Below are 19,000 nucleotides of genomic sequence, written 5' to 3' on the forward strand. Positions count from 1 at the left end.
GAGGCAGGACTTGATGAAGGCAGCGTGACCTCCCACGCGTTACGCTTCACCAATGAGAGTCCTCGCTGCCAGGTAAAAAAATAGTCACTGGCTGTCGCCGCACGTGTCGGAGGAAGCATGCGGATGACTTCAGGGTTCCCTTGTACCGACCAGTAGGAGAACATGCACACAACAACCAGGTAGGGGAGGGGGGGAATTGGCACAACGACTAAATTGGGACGGGGAGAAAAGAGAGAAAAATCGGAGAAAGAGAGGATATAAAAAAAAATATATATATATATAGAATATCAGGCTATATAAATTACCTTATTATAGCCATGTTGCATATCTATGGATCGGGACAAATCTATTCTTTCCAATGGTAAAGTTCAATCTGGATTTAGTATCACAAGAACCGTGAATGAAATCTGTAAATAATAAATAATAATTATGGACATTGCTCCGCCATTTTTGATAGGTTATTCAACTCGGATTGTTGCTAAACTTTCACAGAAGGTAGACACAATAACTGCGCTCCGATATATGCCAATGACGTTCAGTTTTGTGATAGATAATCCAGAGAAATAAGATAAATAATTTTAAAAAAATGGCGTTCCAGCATTTTATAGCGTCGATAATCGCCTGTAAACAAATACATTTCAGAACCATCTCTCATTTCTATGCTTCAAAATGATATTTCCCAGTCTAAATGAGAGACAATTCATACGTATTATGAAAGCCAAGGTGTTGTTTTATTAGAATCTGTTAAAAGCCCAAAACTGACACAAATCCGTCTTTTGAGATAAAAAGGTATTCCTATGTAGATTTGCCATTGCGACTTCCGACTGATTCTGTGAGAGCACGTCACAGATGACATGTTACACAATGGCATTTGGATTTATCAATATTTTGGATTTACACACAGTAGCAGTTCAACTTGAGAGAAGAACAGATGATCAGTCCGGAAAAGTATGTAGGCTTTTTTCCCCCCTCTATCAGCTGTGAGAGAATGTCTGCAGGTCCGCAGTCCGCACGCAGGAGATGTGTTGGTGACACACAACGACTGAAAAAAGTCAAGTCCCATGGATATTATTGCGATAATTCATACATATTATGAAAAGCCAATCTGTTGTTTAGAATTTGGATGGGGGGTAGGCTCTGATACCTCTCACCTCTGCGGGGTCTAACACCTTTTCACAGCGCACATGCCGCTCTTGCGTGTGTGCACGCGTGCGTGTATGTGCGTTTCTTGCCGTGATGTAGTTCTCTGGCAAACAGAGATAATTACAATCATACCATCTAGCAAGAATTAAACGTATTTACCAGTTGTATTAAGTTTAGCAAGTAAGGAGACATCTCAAAGCACTCGAAAATGTCATTTTTAAAGTTTTACCGATTTCTGAAAATAGGTACTTTCTGAGCATTTGGGAGAAATTCTAAATCCTTTTGTTCTCCGCCCACAGGTGCAAACAGGACTTTCGACTCCCAAGGGTTAGTTAAGGGCCTGAGGGTGTATCACAGGATAAAAGCGGTACTACCAAGGCTGTGGAGTGAACTATGGGTGTCCACGCAAAAATTACAGCACTCTGTAATTGTTCTGTAAACGTGGGAGTCGGGGGATAATAACATCCCTGCATTGTACTGTAATCACCGTGTTTGTGTCTCTGTTCTTGTGTGTTCCTTAGAATTATGAGCCGCGGCCCCAGCATTCTCGCGGGAGCTATTCATCACTGGGAGACAATGCAATAGTGGTAAAGGGCAAGCTATTTCTAGATGCTTCAGTGATGACACTGACCCACCCTCTTCTTATAATCCTAGTGTGTTGGTCCACATACTGTATATATTACATATATATATGTTTGGAAACTTTTGATTACAGACCCTCTTCTAAATTATATGGGTTTAATCACTGTGTTGTTGGGGATGTGGGAAAGTGGGCTACATTATAGACCGGTTTCTTTTTTATTAGCATACCATGTTCGAGCCAATCAGCTATATCCGCTGAATCACATGACTGAGTTGCCCCCTACCTGCATGAGCTGCTGTATTAAAATGATGAAACCATGACACTCCCCTGACTAAAACGGCTAGATGTAATTTTGCCAAATCAGCATGGCTGTGAGTGTGAGTCTTTCACCTTTTACGCCCACTTCAAGGCCCTCGACCTGGCATACCGTGTGGCAAAGGGAACCGCTCCTGCCTACCTCCGGTCAATGGTCTCTAAAGACCCCTATACTCTGCATCTTCTGGCCGTCTCAGACCCACTTCTATCCGAGCTCCGGGAGGGTCATCAAGGAGAAGCCTTTTCTCAGTCCTTGCCCCACAATGGTGGAACGAACTGCCCACCACAGTTAGGATAGCCGAAACCCGTCCAATCTTTCGCTGTCGACTAAAGACGCACTTCTTCAACCATTATCTGAAATGAACAAAATAAATCTAACCCTAACTAACCTTACTGTCATGCACTTGTCCTAATATACTAACCTACACTGTAGCACTCTGATGAACATTGCTACTCAGCTGATAGAGTTGTGCCCTTCCTGATGACTTGTGGTACAGAACTTGTAAGTCGCTTTGGATAAAAGTGTCAGCTAAATGACACGTATAAAGTACATGTACATTACAATGCACTGCTCCCCCACCTCAACGCTCCCACAATGCACTGCTCCCCCACCAAAACACTCCCACAATGCACTACTCCCCCACCTCAACGCTCCCACAATGCACTGCTCCCCCACCTCAACGTTCCCACAATGCACTGCTCCCCCACCTCAACGCTCCCACATGCACTGCTCCCCCACCTCTACCACAATGCACTGCTCCCCCACCTCTACCACAATGCACAGCTCCCCCACCTCTACCACAATGCACTGCAACGCGGCTTCTTCTGCTCTCCATGGGAAATGAAAAGAAAGCGTTGTGAGTTGAGAACTGTGGGGCAGATATTTCCCTGGTTGATTAAATTCCAAGTCAATTCAAGTCTTTAATTTGTCTTTATTTTGTCTTCATACAACATGTGTAGTTTCTTTAATAGTTGTCATACAGAAGTACAGAATACTTTTATACAAAATGCTTCTTACTGTTACGCTCCAGAGACTGTGCAAGACAAGATAAGTATGAAATAAAATAACATAGTATAGCATGTAAATTAGAAGTAAAAAAATGAGGTCACAGTGTTCAGTATAGACATATGTACAATGTTCGATGCAGAGTAGACGTAACTGAGTTACCATATAATATACAATACTGTGTAGTGTACTAATATACAATACTATATAGTGCAAAGCAGAAATAGGATGAGGTGCAATTTAGGTACAATTTACAGTAGGTGTACGAGTTGTAGTGCAAATCCTTTATCAATAAATATAAAGTGTGTTTGTGTGATCTAAAGTGTGGAGAGTGGGTGCTGCAGTGTGTTGTTTGTTTAAGTGAGTGTGTGCGTGTGGGTGTGTGTGCTGTGTGCATTTGATGGTTGTTGCATAGTGTTTATTGTTCGTTTAGTGTTTATTGTTCGTTTAGCAGCCTGATGGCCTGGGGATAGAAGCTTCTTCTGAGTCTTTCTGTGCTCGCCTTAAGACTCCGGTATCGCTTGCCTGACCGCAGCAGTTCAAAGAGGCAGTTGTTCGGGTGTCTCGAGTCCTTAATAATTCTCTTAGCCTTCCCCTTGCACCGCTTGTTGTAAATGTTTTGGAGGGTGGGAAGCCCCCCTCCAATTGTGCGTTCGGCTGAACGTGTCACTCTTTGTAGTCTGCTACGGTCTTGTGCAGTGCTATTCCCAAACCAGGAGGTGATGTTGCCAGTCAGGATGCTCTCTATTGTACATGAGTAGAAGTTCCTAAGGATCTTCTGACTGACTTGGAACTTCCTTAGGCGCCTGAGGAAGTAGAGGCGTTGTCGTGCCTTCTTCACAACACTGTCAATGTGTGTGGTCCATGTCAAATCCTCGGATATGTGGGCTCCGAGGTACTTGAAACTGTTCACTCTCTCAACCGGTGCCCCGTCGATGCTGAGGGGGCTGTAGTCCTTGACCCCCGACCTCCTGAAGTCCACAATCATCTCTTTTGTTTAGCTGACGTTCAGGGAGAGGCAGTTCTCCTGACACCACTGTGACAGGTTCTCTACCTCTTCCAGGTAGGCCCTTTCGTCGTTGGCAGAGATCAGGCCCACCACTACTGTGTCATCAGCAAATTTGATGATGGTGTTGTTGTTCCGCTGTGCTATGCAGTCATGTGTGTACAGGGAGTAGAGGAGGGGGCTCAGAACACAGCCCTGGGGGGCCCCTATGTTGAGCGTGATGGATGAGGAGGTGCAGTTGCCTGCTCTTACCACCTGGGGTCTGCCCGTCAGGAAGTCCAAGACCCACTGGCAGAGGTCATAGTTCAAGCCCAGGTCCCTGAGCTTGGCTATGAGTTTGGAGGGGACTATGGTATTGAATGCTGAGCTGTAGTCGATGAACAGCATTCTCACATAGTTCCCCTGCCTCTTGTCCAGGTGTGATGCTGCTGTGTGCAGCACATGGGCTATGGCGTCCTCCGTGGACCTGTTGGGGCGATATGCAAATTGCAGAGGGTCCAGGTTGATGGGGAGGGAGGAACAGATGTAGCCCTTCACTAGCTTCTCAAAGCACTTCATGGCTTTGGAGGTGAGAGCTACAGGCCGGTAGTCGTTGAGGCAAGCGGGCGTAGATTTTTTGGATACAGGGATGATGGTGGACTTCTTCAGACAGGTGGGGATGACAGCCTGTTCCAAGGACAGGTTGAAGATGTCAGTGAATACCGGGGCCAGTTGGTCGGCACAAACTTTTAGGACGCGGCCGGGGATGCCGTCCGGTCCTGCTGCCTTCCTGATATTCACTTTTTTAAAGATCCGTCTCACCTCATGCTCTGTTACCCTGAACACTGAGTCTCCATCAGCAGACCCCCCCCCCCCCCCCCCATTGCCGTGGTTTGTAGGCTGGTGTTTTTATTCACAGCCGCAAACCTCGCATAGAAGGAATTGAGATCATTTGCTAAGGAGATGTCATTGTTCAGTTTGAGGGAGGTGCCTTTGTAATCTGTCATTGTTCTGAGGCCCTGCCACATGGCTCTAGAGTCAGCCTGTTCGAACTGAAGTTCAACTTTATCCCTGTAACGCCGTTTTGCCTCTTTTACTGCTCTCCTCACGTTGTATCTTGCCATCTTGTGTTCTTCCATGTTGCCTGTCTCCAGCCCGGTGTTGTATGCTGATGTGCGCACTTTCAGAGCCTCACGGACGGATTTGTCTACCCAGGGCTTTTGATTTGGGTAGATTTTAATTGTGGTGGAGGGGATTGTTTCTTCTACCAGAGTACAGACATAGTCAAGCACCGTTTCAGTGTATTCGTTAATATTGGCTGTGTTATCACAGAATACACTCCAGTCTGTGCATTCAAGTGCAGCTTGGAGTGACTCCTCTGACGTCACGGCCCAACGCTTAACCTCTCGCGAGACCACCGGCGTTCGCTTGAGACTTTGTTTATACTTTGGCAAAAGGAATATGGCGGCGTGATCGGACTTACCGAATGGACTAAGAGCCTGTGACTTATACCCATTCTTAAATTGCGAGTATACATGGTCTAATATGTTCTCGCCTCTGGTGGGACAGGTCACATGCTGATAGAAATTCGGCAACACCTTTTTAAGACGCGCGCTGTTGAAATCGCCCAGAACCAGAATGGCAGCGTCAACGCTAGCTATCTGTTGTTTGTTTACCTCGTCGTGAAGTTTTGAAAGTGCGACCCCAGTGTTCGCGTGTGGTGGAATGTACACTCCGATGAGGATGATGGACGTTAACTCTCTTGGGAGAAAGAAGGGTCGACATTTTATCGTGATAAACTCCAGGTCTGGGGAGCAGTGGTTAGACAGTTCCTTTGCGTTGCCTACATCGCACCACTCCTTGTTTATCATGAAGGCAATGCCGCCTCCTTTCTTCTTTAGTGACTCTTCTGCCGTCCGGTCCTTGCGGAGGACGAAGAAGTGGTCTGCCGGTTCTATTGCGTGATTCGGGACATCTGGACTCAGCCAAGTTTCTGTGAAACAGAGGACGTTACAATCCCGAATGTCCCTCTGGAATTGGATCCGTGCTCTGATGTCGTCCAGTTTATTTCCTATCGATTGCACATTGGCTGTTCTCGTACGTATACCACCGGGTTACTGATACCCATCACTCTTTTCCACTAAGTGGCAGTCAGGGCCGAACTGGCGAAATAATTCATACCGGGAGATATAGCACGAAATATAGCCCCAGTCAGGCCACCTTTTAAGCGGGGGGTCTGGGAGTCACCCACCAGGAATATTTTAGTTACAAAGACTTTATTTCCTGCATTCTGGTGAATTTTAGTGCATGTGAATCACAAACTAATGAGCCAACAATTGCTTAGTACAATGTACTGTTATGAACCTCAAATAAAACTGTTGTGGCACTAGCAATTCTACTCTCTCCACCTTCAAAAATAAAAAAGCAAGAGCACAACATATTTTTCTATTTACTATTATAATACAGTTAACCACTCTCTCCACCTATTCAAACAGAGCAGGAGCACAATACCCTGGCCTATTCAGTGTACTGATGCACTACCCATCAAAAGTTAAAATAGCCCTACACAAACATTAAATAACATAGACCTTTCATTAACAATACTATAATAACAGTAGCCACTGCCAGAATAGTTTGACACATGTATCGCGTGTGGTGAGCACACGCACGCATGCACAACGAAGACAGAAGACTGCATTGTATCAATAATTGTAACTATAAAATTATGAGCTCAAAGTATGAGCTCACTGACTGAAATTTCCAACCAAAAGCATCAATTGTCAAATAATATTGATCACATTAACTAGACTAGATGTTTTTGAGGAAATTAGAAAGTGAAGGATGTCAAGGTTTTTTCAATGTATATAATGTATATATTGGGGGAGATGACAGCATCTAAATGTGCCAGGTCAGAGAGGTAGATGTGGTGGTAGAGGCGGTCAGAGATAGTCAGTGTGTTTAGCAGCAGTCAGTGTGGTAGCAGCGAGCATGCCGAGGTCGCCATCAGCACATAACAACTGATAAGGACTGCGAGCAGGCAGAATGGTCAGAGAGAGAGTTTGACATCAATGAAACAGACGTGTAATGTGTGTGAAGGGTGAACAGCAGTTGCCATGACAGCACGTCACATGGCAACAAGAAGAGGGGCGGGGCCTGTCATTGATATGCTGAGATGATAATGATGATGATGAATATTATAAATGTGAGTTTCCTTCCGGGTGTAAGTTAGATCTAGACACGAAGCTGACGCGAGCGGACGTGGATCAGAGACTTTCATCCCTCTCTCACCCTCGCCGGTGGGGGAGGGGAGATGACATATCATCATTAGCTTCGGCTAACGGGAGAAGGGTTTTGGCTAACGACAAGGCCTCAGCCACCATTGGACTAAACAGCAGAAGAGACGATAGAATAATGAATTTAGTGTTCCATCAAAGACTTTTCAAGGACAATACGAAATGGGTAACATCTGAGGCTTTTGTTTATGTAATAAACAATGATTCCAAGAAAGGTACTACGCTGTCCAGTGTCGAATACTTATTTTTTTTAAACTTAAATTTTTATTTAACACTTATAGACATACAACACAACATTTACAATGACATCAATAACACAACAGTACAATAATATGGGCCCCTTGAATTTGGCTGCGTTCAGCCTCCCAGACCCCCGTAAGAGGAACCCCCCCCTCCCACCCTCCCCCCCTAGAAACCGGGCTCCACCGCATCCCAGGTCCATCCCACTCAGCGACACGGGCATCTTGAATCTGATTGGGCCCGACCCAGTAGAGGGGCGAGGGGTAATACTCCCCCCCACAGAGCCAAGCCCGCTACCTCCCATGCCACCAAGCCCCCCACCCCACGCACAACCAACCCACAACCCACGAGATCCCACTCTCCCGGATCAAACCGCGGAAACGCTGACCCCCGACACCCCCCCCCCCCCCCCCCCCCCTGAGTTGAGCCCATTGGCGCCCCCCATATCCCAGGCCGCTGCGCCCGTAGCTGAGCCCCCAGTGACACGGGTCCCTTGAATCAATTGGGCCAGGCCCAGTAGAGGAAAGGATAGCGGACTCCCCCCCACCGAGCCAAGCCCGCTATTCCCCATGCCCCCGAGAGCCCCACCCCACGCCCATCGGCCCCCCAACACACAGGGCCCTGCCGGGCAAAGCCCAGCCTCTCTGATCCCCTTGAGAGAGACCCCTCCCTCCCGCCCTCCTCCCTGAGAGATAGAACACCCCCATATCCTGGTCCACCATGCACGGAGCCGAGCCCCCAGAGCCCCCACCCGCCCCGCCCGACTGCCAGGCCCCCGGCCCACTAGAGCCCCAAGCCCAGGTCCGCAGAAGGTCTAAGCACCATGCCTCAATGGCCCCCCGACCCCCCACGACGCCAAGCCCGGTGCCCCCCCGGCCCAGATACCAGACCGCCCAGTCACGACGGCCGAGGACCCCAGGAAACCCCGCCCCCCCATACCAATCCCACAACACGCAAGGCCCCCCCTCCCCCGGGTCGAACCGCCGGAACGATGGCCCCTCCCCCCGACCCCACTGAACCCACTGTACCTCCCATGTCACCGACATCACCGCACACATTTATGAAAATAAAACTAACAACACAATAAGCGCACTCTTTCCCTGGTTGGCGGTTTTTTTGAGGGGGATCAGCCCTCCCACTGGAGAAGCCCCCCCCCCAGAGACGAAGATACCCCCCGCAGGAGGCTCTCCAAGCCTCTCTTCATGTCCAACATTTAGAATTTTTGTCCTTCATATTTGTCCATGTGCACATTTAAAACATATATACTTTACATAAAGTGCTCCCAAGGTGTACGGGGGATCCATAAGTCACCCCCCTCCCCTGCTGGTAGGTATTGGCTCTCTTGTTGAGAGGGCTCTCCCTAGTGGCGAGGGTGCCTGATGTCTTGGCCCCCTTCATCTCACTATAATTGTCCAGCATTCGTGTTGCAAATTACGCTAGAGCTCCTGGTCAAAGTTCTCTGTCTGCTCTTCCTCCTGTTCAGAGACCCCCACCTTCCAGTCCTCTTGTAATGCGAGTCTCATGTTCCATTGTCTCTCCTTCATCCCAGTCCAATGTGTGTAAACCTCTGTGTGTTTATAGTTATCCATTCTCTGTGTGTAGCATGTTTACTCCTCCAATTATTCCCATTCATATTGTCTGTAGCACCCCCGCGTTTGTGTGAATTTTCTGGGATACTACCCGTAGGCCTTAGCTGGAGTGTCAGCTCCCTCTACTGGCCTCTATTGGTATGTCCATGTTGCTATCTCCCATCTCCCCCATGTATTCCCGCTCCCTTCCTCTCATTCCCCAGTGCATTGTCCTCTGTGCGCTTACATTTGCTCACTTTCTATGTGTTGTATATTTACATTCCTAATTATTTCCATATGCAGTGATTGTAGTGCGTGCACGTTCGTGTATGTGTTCCATTGGGCATTATATATTGTCTATAGCTGGGGTGGTTAATCCGTTCTTTATGTACTCCTCTTCGTCGCCTCCCCGTGTCTCACCTCGTCTCCTCCTTCACGTCTCCTTACCATTTCCTTCACCTCGAATCTCAAAAAGTTAATAATAACCACTCCCTGGGGGCCTGCCAGCGTGCTGCTTCAGTGCGAGCGCTCCGTGGGCTCTCTGAATCTCCATCCTGTCCAGCCCCGTCTCCTTCAGCTCTTTTTTGAGTAGCGTCACCACATACAGGGCCATAGACTCCCATTACACTCTGTCCTCCAATCCCCATAACCGGGTATTATTTCTCCGCGATCTCCCTTCCATGTCCGACAGCTTTTCCTTCATTTTTTCTTGTTGCAGAATTGCGATTGTCAGTACTTCGTGTATCTCCGTTTTCCATTCCTCCGCCTCTGCCGTTCTCCCTTCCAATGCCGCCACGCTCCGACCCTGTTCCACCATCTTTTCATTGACCGCTTCGAGTCCCGCATCCATTTCTCCCCCGATATCCTCCTGCTCCTTCTTCAATTCCTCCCCCAGCCTCCCGACATCGGTCCTTATCGTGTCCGTAATTGTCTGCATATTCGCCAATATTGCGTCCGTAATTGTTTTCATATACACCAATATCCCGGCCTGCATGCAGACCGCCCATCCTGGCATTTCCCTGTTGAGCGCGGCCGGCCCACCTCCTCCTTCCACCTGGCCCCTCTCTCCCTCGCGTCAGGGATTTTGTATCTTCAAATTCTCCCTTCCCAGAGACCCTTCATTTTTTCTCTTCTTCTCATTCCTTGTTTCCTCCTTGTTCCTTGATTGCATCTCCATTTTTTATTTCTTTTCGGGTCTTTATTCATCCGTTTTTTTACTTATTCGACCAGGAGCTCTAGTGCACACGTGTTACCCGTTTCCTCTCGTACCGGAAGTCCTCCAGTGTCGAATACTTATGGTTACGGATTGCATTAAAGGGGAATGACAAAGATTGTACAGCCAGTATGAGAAGACAGAGAGAAATAAACACAACGCAGAAACTACACAACGACAGCAATGGAGAGGTGATACTGGCTGATTGATCCAAATCTAACAAGAAAGGGAACAACAACTTAACCCCTGTGTCTGATCAGATTCTTATTTTTTGATAACTTTGCAGTTATTATGTTTGTAGCCAATATATGTGGCAAAGGTGTGTAATATTTGAATTATCTTGGAATCTTTTTGACTTTCTATTTCATAAATTGTTTATTCAACTTCAGCCCTGATCATAACCACCACATATTGTTTTTTGTAATGTCAGATTTAACAACAACTCTTTTCAGAAAAGTGGGACTATTTAATTTTTTTAAACAAAAAATGGTTATGATCAAATCAAATCAAATTTATTTGTAAGGCCCGACAATACACGTTAATGTCCCCATGGGCCGTACACGTCTTCTTTAACACTTTGAGAGCCAGTCCATGTTTTCCTTTTTACCCCCTTGAATGCCCAAATCCACTCCAATGTTAACGTTAATATCGCCTAATCTATGTTTAAAATTATGTGTCTAATCTGCCCGTCGCTTATCAAAGACTCATTTTCCAGTCAACATTGTCAAAGCAGATTGATTTTTTTATCGCTTCATTTCCGTTTGATAGCATTTTGAAAATCACTCGTTTTCGCGTAAAAAACAACCCATTCTATGATAATCGCCTTTTACTGGAATATTCTAGAACATTGTCATTTGTCGGCCTATTTATGAATCGCTTTCAAATAAACGCTAGATAATCGATAGTATATGTTTGCGCACGCACGCTCGTGCTGCGCGCTGATAATCGCTGCTCTTATTTCCTGATGGCTTTTACAGTCAAAACAGCTATATCACATATAGGGGAAACGCTTATATATCCGTGAAAACGAGTCTGATTATCCTAAGACTGATAACATAGATTCCTTACCTGAGATCAGATGGTATCCAAATGGATTATTCCAATTCCTGATCACCATTCGAAAAAATCGGTCATTGTATTGATCAACCGTGTATACAGTAGAACACATAATCCCGCTGCTCTTCAGGCTCCAGAGTGATGCCGGTCGATGCCGGCTGCGTGAGTGAGAAGTAAAATGTGGAGTCAGAAATCCTTTCTCCCATTCACTTTCATTGAGTCCAATCCAAAAGGGTGATTTACCATCTGGGAGACGATAGGGGGCGCTTTTTTCACATCTGAGGGCCGGGGGTGCCTGGAACTCCAACGGAAATCATGATGCAATATGATTTCAGATCGCTAATAAAAAAAATAAACCGAATAAAACGAATATTCTCGTGATGGGCCTTCGACCCGGGGGTTGAGTTGGAGCACAGGTAGGCCGCGGTTTTCGACGGCCGGTATGACCGCCCGTCCTGAGTAGGACGCTCCACCGTACCTTGGCCTGCCTGCTCGACGTCTCTGCCCCCTATACAAACCACCCTCGGAAGCCAGCCTCTTTGATGTGGGACCAGAGTTAAGGGCATGGCTACAAGATACGGAGTTGGACCTCTGACGTTACACGAAAGAAGACCCGGGGGTAATAACCAGAGAAAAGCTGTGAGTGGCATTCAAAGTGTTAAACAATTCAAGAAGAAACATAACAATAAGTCAAGAACAGAACAAGAACACCATAAGGTCCAACTAATTTAAAATAAATGCAAATAAATGAAAGAATGCAAGCACTCCCAGACATACCCCACGCGAAGGTAAGGAAAAACTCACTAAAACCTAACAATAGGGGAAAGTGCTCCACAGGCAGTGTGGAGGAGAGAAACCTTAGAAGGGCCATTCAAGGGGGGATCTCCCTTCTTAGATGTCGGTGATAGTAGTGTTGCAGACTACCAGTTGATAAGCATGCACTCAAGTGTGTAGTGAAACACAGATGAGTGCATGCAATAGCAACTGAACATTTTGAAAGATTAAAGATAGAGCTGATAACGATAGGGCTGATGATCAGGGCCATTCCATTCGCCGTCTCCGCTGTCAAACTGTTGTATGGCCTGGTCCCGCCTCCACCAATCACATGCGGCGGTTCCATTTGTGTGTGTGTGTGAGCCGCGAGAGGGAGAGAGAGATAGAGAGAGATAGTTCTCCAACTCTGTCACAGACAGTGAAATCCTGCCTGGTTGTTCCCCACCCACCTAGGTTATCTAACTATCGCGCCGCCGCAACTAGGAACACTGGCCTGGCCTGCTTCTAAATTCAGTGGCCTGACTGCGGGCAAAAAATTATAATAATACAAAAAGTAGTGAAACACAGATGAGTGCATGCAATAGCAACTGAACATTTTGAAAGATTAAAGATAGAGCTGATAGCGATAGGGCTGATGATCAGGGCTGACGTTGAATAAAATATTTATGGAAAAGAAAGTGGGAAATTATTTCAACATATAATTTTTTTATGGCGTTTTTCAATTTAGTCCCCTAATATGGTAAGAGTATAGTGTAACACTTTCGTTTTCAGACACAAGGGTTAAATTATTTATTTGTTTCTTGGCAGATTTAACATTGGGCTTTTGACAGGGGAGATGATGATGCATTGCATGGTAACATTAGCTAGCTAACATCCACATGTTTATTTTTATCACTGACTTACCTGCTGGTCCCTTGACCTTGGTGCAAGAAAACATTTGATAAATGTTGCCGGATTTAGCAGCATCTCCTGCAAGGGCCTTTCTTTTTTTAGTTTTCTCCCTCTCTGCTCCACCCTTTCTCTTTCTTCCACTGTCCATCTTGACATCAACGTTAATTGACTTTCACTCTATCTCTCCCGAGTCCCTCACTACCTGGCTGTCATTCTGCAGAGTGCCATCTGCCATTCCATTTGCCGTCTCCGCTGTCAATCAGTTGTATGGCCTGGTCCCGCCTCCACCAATCACATGCGGCGGTTCCATTTGTGTGTGTGTGTGAGCCGCGAGAGGGAGAGAGAGATAGAGAGAGATAGTTCTCCAACTCTGTCACAGACAGTGAAATCCTGCCTGGTTGTTCCCCACCCACCTAGGTTATCTAACTATCACGCCGCCGCAACTAGGAACACTGGCCTGGCCTGCTTCTAAATTCAGTGGCCTGACTGCGGGCAAAAAATTATAATAATACAAAAATAATAATTATTTTTTATATATAAATATAATTTTTTTCTGTGCAGGCCAGGCCACCGGGAAAACTCCCGGTGCTCCCGATGGCCAGTCCGGGCCGCGTGTATATATTCCCTAATGCACTTTCACTTCCGCGTTCGGGTTCCGCGATCTGATTGGCCATTGATGTTTCTCTCAGCACCAATCGTGTTACGCCTAGTTCTATCACTGGTTAAGCTTGGCGACTCTTTCGAAGTTGGTTAAGGTTAGAATTTGGTTTAGAGCAGGGCGATAGACCACCAGTCCTGATTCCAAACTCTAACCTTAACCAACTTCTAAAGAGTCGCCAAGCTTAACCAGTGATAGAACTAGGCGTTAGCTAGCTAGCAGGCTGTTAGAGGCAGAACTAGGCGTAACGCGATTGGCGCTGAGAGAAACGTCAGTGGCCAATCAGATCGTGGAACCCGAATGCGGAAGTGAAAGTGCGTTAGGGAAAATATACACGCGTCCGGGCCTGGTGGCAGTAATGCATACAATTCTGTGCTCCAACCACCAGTGAATCTCAAATGAATAAGAAGCAGTCTTCTCTTCTTCTGGGCAGAAAACCAAGCCGGTAAAATCAAGGAGATGGCACCAAAGATGTCACTTGTCCATATCGCGTCAAACATTGGGAGACACATGCACAGTTACAATTTTGCTGCATTCCATTCCATTGTGTCCCCTATCACTCTGAGCATGCACCCTGTCCCCATCTCCCACTGGATGGCTGGCTGGTGACTTATGTAGGATATATCAATAGTAGGAAATTAGTCAAATGACTTACTCACTCTGTGGGTCCGGTTAATAACATGGTTTATTAGCCAGATAGATCAAATATATACAAGGTAGTTCTGTATCATGCTAGCTTCCGCTCAGCGTCATATTGCATATATCTCGCTTCAGCGTATATACACTGAATACATTTCAAAATGTACCTTTACATACCAACATCCGTCTGACCACACCCCCATCTGCTACCTATATAAGCAGGGGTGGGGCCACACACTCATCTCCTTCTCAAATTTCACCACAAGGAAGTGCCTGTTATATACCTCACTTGACGTGGGAAAGAAAGTATTTATCTGAAGAAAGGAAAACAGAAGACAAGGAGATACGTTGACATTATATCTTTATTTTCTCTCTCACTATTTTCGAGAAAATACAGCGATATTGTCTTCGTCACTGGAGTGTCTGGAAGATGATGATCATTCTGACCTCCACCGGCTTTTTCGTATTAGGGGCTCGCACCGCTGATATACTCCCCACCTGCAGTCCTCCTTGCTGCGGCTGGATAGGTATTGAACCTCCGGTCATACAGCTGGACTGTGGGAGGCACCGGCTGTTGTGAGAAGCTGTTTTGCTTCCGAGCTGGGTGAGTAATGTTTTGCTTGCGAGCACTAGTTGTCTGTTAGTGCTATGGGGGCTAGCTGACAATTTTACGAAGGCCGGCCCCAGATTGGAGTCCTCTGCTCGGTTTCTTAAAGCGGCGGACGGAGGATCTTGGTCTGACGCCCATGATGGTCAAACTAGTGGGCCGTGACCGAGACCTGGTTGAACCCGGGATTCTCTGGACAAGCGGATGCTGTCCCGTGCAGGCCCCATCTTTCACGTGAGTGAGAGTACACCCTAACGAGGAAATGTGGGCATGGATCTTCGTTATCGGGAGATCCATGCTCAAGTCGGCAGCAGCCCGGATGGGAATTGTGCCGGCTTCGCTGTATGTCTGGTAAATCACAGTTGAAAACTGTGTTTGACATTTCTTAAGGATGAGGAGGGTTTCAGACAGCGGCCTGTCTGAAGTGTGGCTTGTTATGTCGTTGTGTACAGTTCAGGTGATAGCTGCTTAGCTTGCGTGCTAGTTTGTGGCCTACTGTTGTTAGCCAGTCAGCTGTTAGCTGCGGCGCTAGCTTGTTGTGTTCACTAGGCTAGGAAACGTTAGCTTGCTGCTATCAGTCGAGAGCGGCTGTTAGCTTAATGCTACACTGTTGAACATTACTGTGACTATAACATGCCTTAAACACTCTGACTACGACGTCATCTTTGACAGAGGATGTTAGTCGACCCTACACCCGGGTGCAATGCCAGCGAGGACTTCGTCAACATGGAGAACGGCGGCTGGGTGGCGTAGCGGACATTACCCTCGTCACCAACGCAGGAGATGCTGGGTTCGACTCGGTGTCCCGTTGACCAGTGTTGCAGTCCTCTCGGCCTGCGATCAGGTTGAAGGTAGGAGTCCTGACCAGACCTTAAACACTTCTTCTTTTCTTCCCTTCTAAATGTTTTGTAATAACGATGTTTCCAAAACATGTGTTGCTGCAATACATTGAGGATACGACGCGTGTTGTGTGTGAATTGTCTTGTCACTGGTATAGCTTCTCTCTCCATAGAAAATCTGCGTTATTTTTTACATGTGTGAAAATGAACTGGTTAGTTGTGATGAGAACATGTGTGTTCATGTAACGTTTGCAACGTGGGTGAACTCACAACTAAGAGGGTTAGTTAACCTGTGAAGCTATGCTTAGTGACATGTGATTGAGGAATGAATCTTTTTCTCAGCCTGTGATGACAATGAACAGCATGTTCACATATTAACAGGGGTACCTGTTCAATCTGGTCGTATCAAGGGTAAGGTAGGAGGGGTGACCCCCCCGGTTTCCCTGGGGCTTCCCCCCCTCCTCTCAGACATGTTTGTTTACAATATATTGTGTCACTGTGTTTGTGGGGATACGATGTAACCCTCAGCTTAAGTTGCTGGGGTTGTGCTTCCGCTTGAGAAACTATTATTTTCCTAAAGAAAAGGTTGTTTGGTCACTTATCATGTGTGCTTAGCAAGGCCTGTGGCCAATACATAATCGAGGACTTGTGTCTTCTCTCGTTATGAAAAACGGCGTTCCTCTGTAGTAAGAGTGTACTTTTGCCATTTTTTGTTGTGATGAAGGGTTGTGTGTGTCGGTGAGATCTACAACTGGGTTAGGTTTGGCCCACAGAAGCACATGTGTAAGTCTGGACCGGGGCTCTTAAAGGGGCCCTCTCTGTTCTGTGTTTTTTCCTTAGTAAAACTCAGATAGCAGGTTAGCACATGAGCTATGTGAAGCTGTTAGATGCTTCATGTAGCATGCTATGACTGGGTCATGCTCTACTTTGTCATTACATCGTATCAGGGGTGAGGGGTCGTAAAGGGGTGAACTGGTAATCCTTTCCTCCCCCTTTCTGATTGGTCAGGGGTTAAAAACCCCTGTCCTTCAGGGTTCCTGTCACGTTGCTGTTCGGCACGTTACAGGGTAGGGGGGAGGGAGTTTCCTGGTCCCACGCCCTGAAAAATTGGGCGTGTGCACCGCGGACATTCCCCCGCCATAGAGTAGTCACTGAGCGCGTCTCTATTGGTAAGACTTCCGTGAGTTGTTCAGGTTCCATGTTATGGATCTGTTTCAGGGAGTTGTCAGAGCTCCTCCTCACGAAGCTCCTCCTCAGGGAGAAGTGCCTTCTGTGATTTCGGACTCTCCTTCCCAGTGAGGGAGCCTCCTCAGAGTTTCAGAGCCTCCTCCTCAGATTGTCAAGGTGAGTAGAACTTAAAAAAGGAGTTCTGCTCTATTGTGTGTGTATTGGATTCAATTCAATTCGATTATTGAGTGTGTATTGGTTCAGTGCCTCCTCCTCGGAGAGCCCTAACCCAAGTGTTACATAGCTCAATGTTGCAATATTTCTTTTCAATCTATACAGCTCGCGTGGGAAGTCTCTCTGGGGATTCCCGTCTCCTCCCTGTGGCGAGGGTGGCGGGATGTAAAAATGAAAAAAAAATGTACCCTCAGCCGCGTCACGTGGGATTCATGTCAGTCTGTGTTTCTTTCTTTTTTAATAAAAAGAGGAAAGAACATGAAGCACGACGGCTCCTTGTCGTTCTCCCAGGCGACTTGGAGGAACAATGCCTGGTGTCTTGTTAGACTATCCATTGATGTGTTTGGGTCTCGACGCGTACATAGTGCTGGCTCGGGGTGTTTCTGATAAGAATCACGCATGAGGCTGGTACGCCTTGGTTGCTTGTTATTAAAACAGCGTTTTTATAGGGCAACTGGGATGGAGGTTTTCTCTTCCGAGCGCCTGTTACTAGGTCTCGACGAATTCTCGTTCATATCTGGGGGATGTTAACAGAATAGATCAAAACATAGGTAGAGGGGTCTCACGCCCTTGGGGTGGGCCACTGAGCGCGGTACGAATGGGACCGTCTGGGTGGCGCCCTCTTTTCATGTTTTAGATAGACACGCGTACCTACCCCATCTCTTGGAGTGGGGATGTCGGCGTGATTAGGGCACGGGACTGGTTCTGGTCACGCTGGTCCAGGTCAGTTAACCCGTTGTCCGCCGGGGATGCAGATCTGCTGTTCTGGTACCCTGAGGGACTTGTGCTTTTTTCGGGGGAATAAATGCCGGGTCGGCCCGGGTGTCACAGGGTTGGGCGTTATGGAGACCCTGTATGGATTGGGTACATGTTGTACCCTGTGCTGTCATGGGGGTTGGTTCTCCTTTTCCTTTCGCCCCTCTCTTCTCCCGTTTACGCATGGCGAAGAGGGGGCTGTTGGGGTGGTCTTATGGACCTCCTCTGGCATCCCTGTGTGCTTCCCGGGCCGCCGGGCCCGGTCCGAAGTTGTGTTTCGTCGACCCGTAGGCCTGGAATAACCCCTTTTTGAAAACTGAAACACTTGTACTGCGGTATAGCCAGTGTATACCCGCAGGTGTGTTTTGGAGTTTTTTCTTGAGGGGTTATAGGAACAACCACCGCATGTGGTAACAAGAGGGTGGTTGATTCCCTGGTGTGTTGGAGCAGAGTCAACTCCCGGGTTACCCGGTTGAGTGTGCCCCTGCACGTTCATGACGTCTGCCAATCGTGACAGCCTTCTCTGCCTCGGCCCCTCTGGGTCGGGGTTTTTTGGTGGAGGCTTTTGTCATGGTGTGCAACAATGCCAGCATACGCCCCTTCCGCCGGGGGTGCTGTTTTCACTTGACCCCTATTTGGCGCCTGTCTTGTCCACAGTGCTCCAGGCTCGGGTCAAATGCCTGCTGCCTGGATTGAGAGACCGACCCCTTCTGTTGGTCGTCTCCCCGGTGCGCTGCCTGCTCCCGCTGTAGTGTAGCCTCTTGAGTGCTTCGAGTTACTGCCATGCTGACTGCCTGAGTGTGCCAGGGTCAGTGTGCCAGGTGGCGTGCTAGTGGGGGGAAGGGCCCGCTCTTGGAAGGGCCCTGTCCGAATACGCTGGCGATGTGGGGGGCGGTGTCACTAGTGACCGCCTGGTGAGGTCTTGATGCTGTGGTGTCGTTGACCTCTCCGGGCCCCCTTTTTCCGGGGGATCCAGTCCCTTCAGTGGGTCTGGGTCTTCCTTCGCGCTCCGCTGCTACGGCCTTGCCACGGG

Source organism: Notolepis coatsorum, assembly GCF_963971535.1.
Source record: "Notolepis coatsorum genome assembly, chromosome: 14".
Taxonomy (NCBI): Eukaryota; Metazoa; Chordata; class Actinopteri; order Aulopiformes; family Paralepididae; genus Notolepis; species Notolepis coatsorum.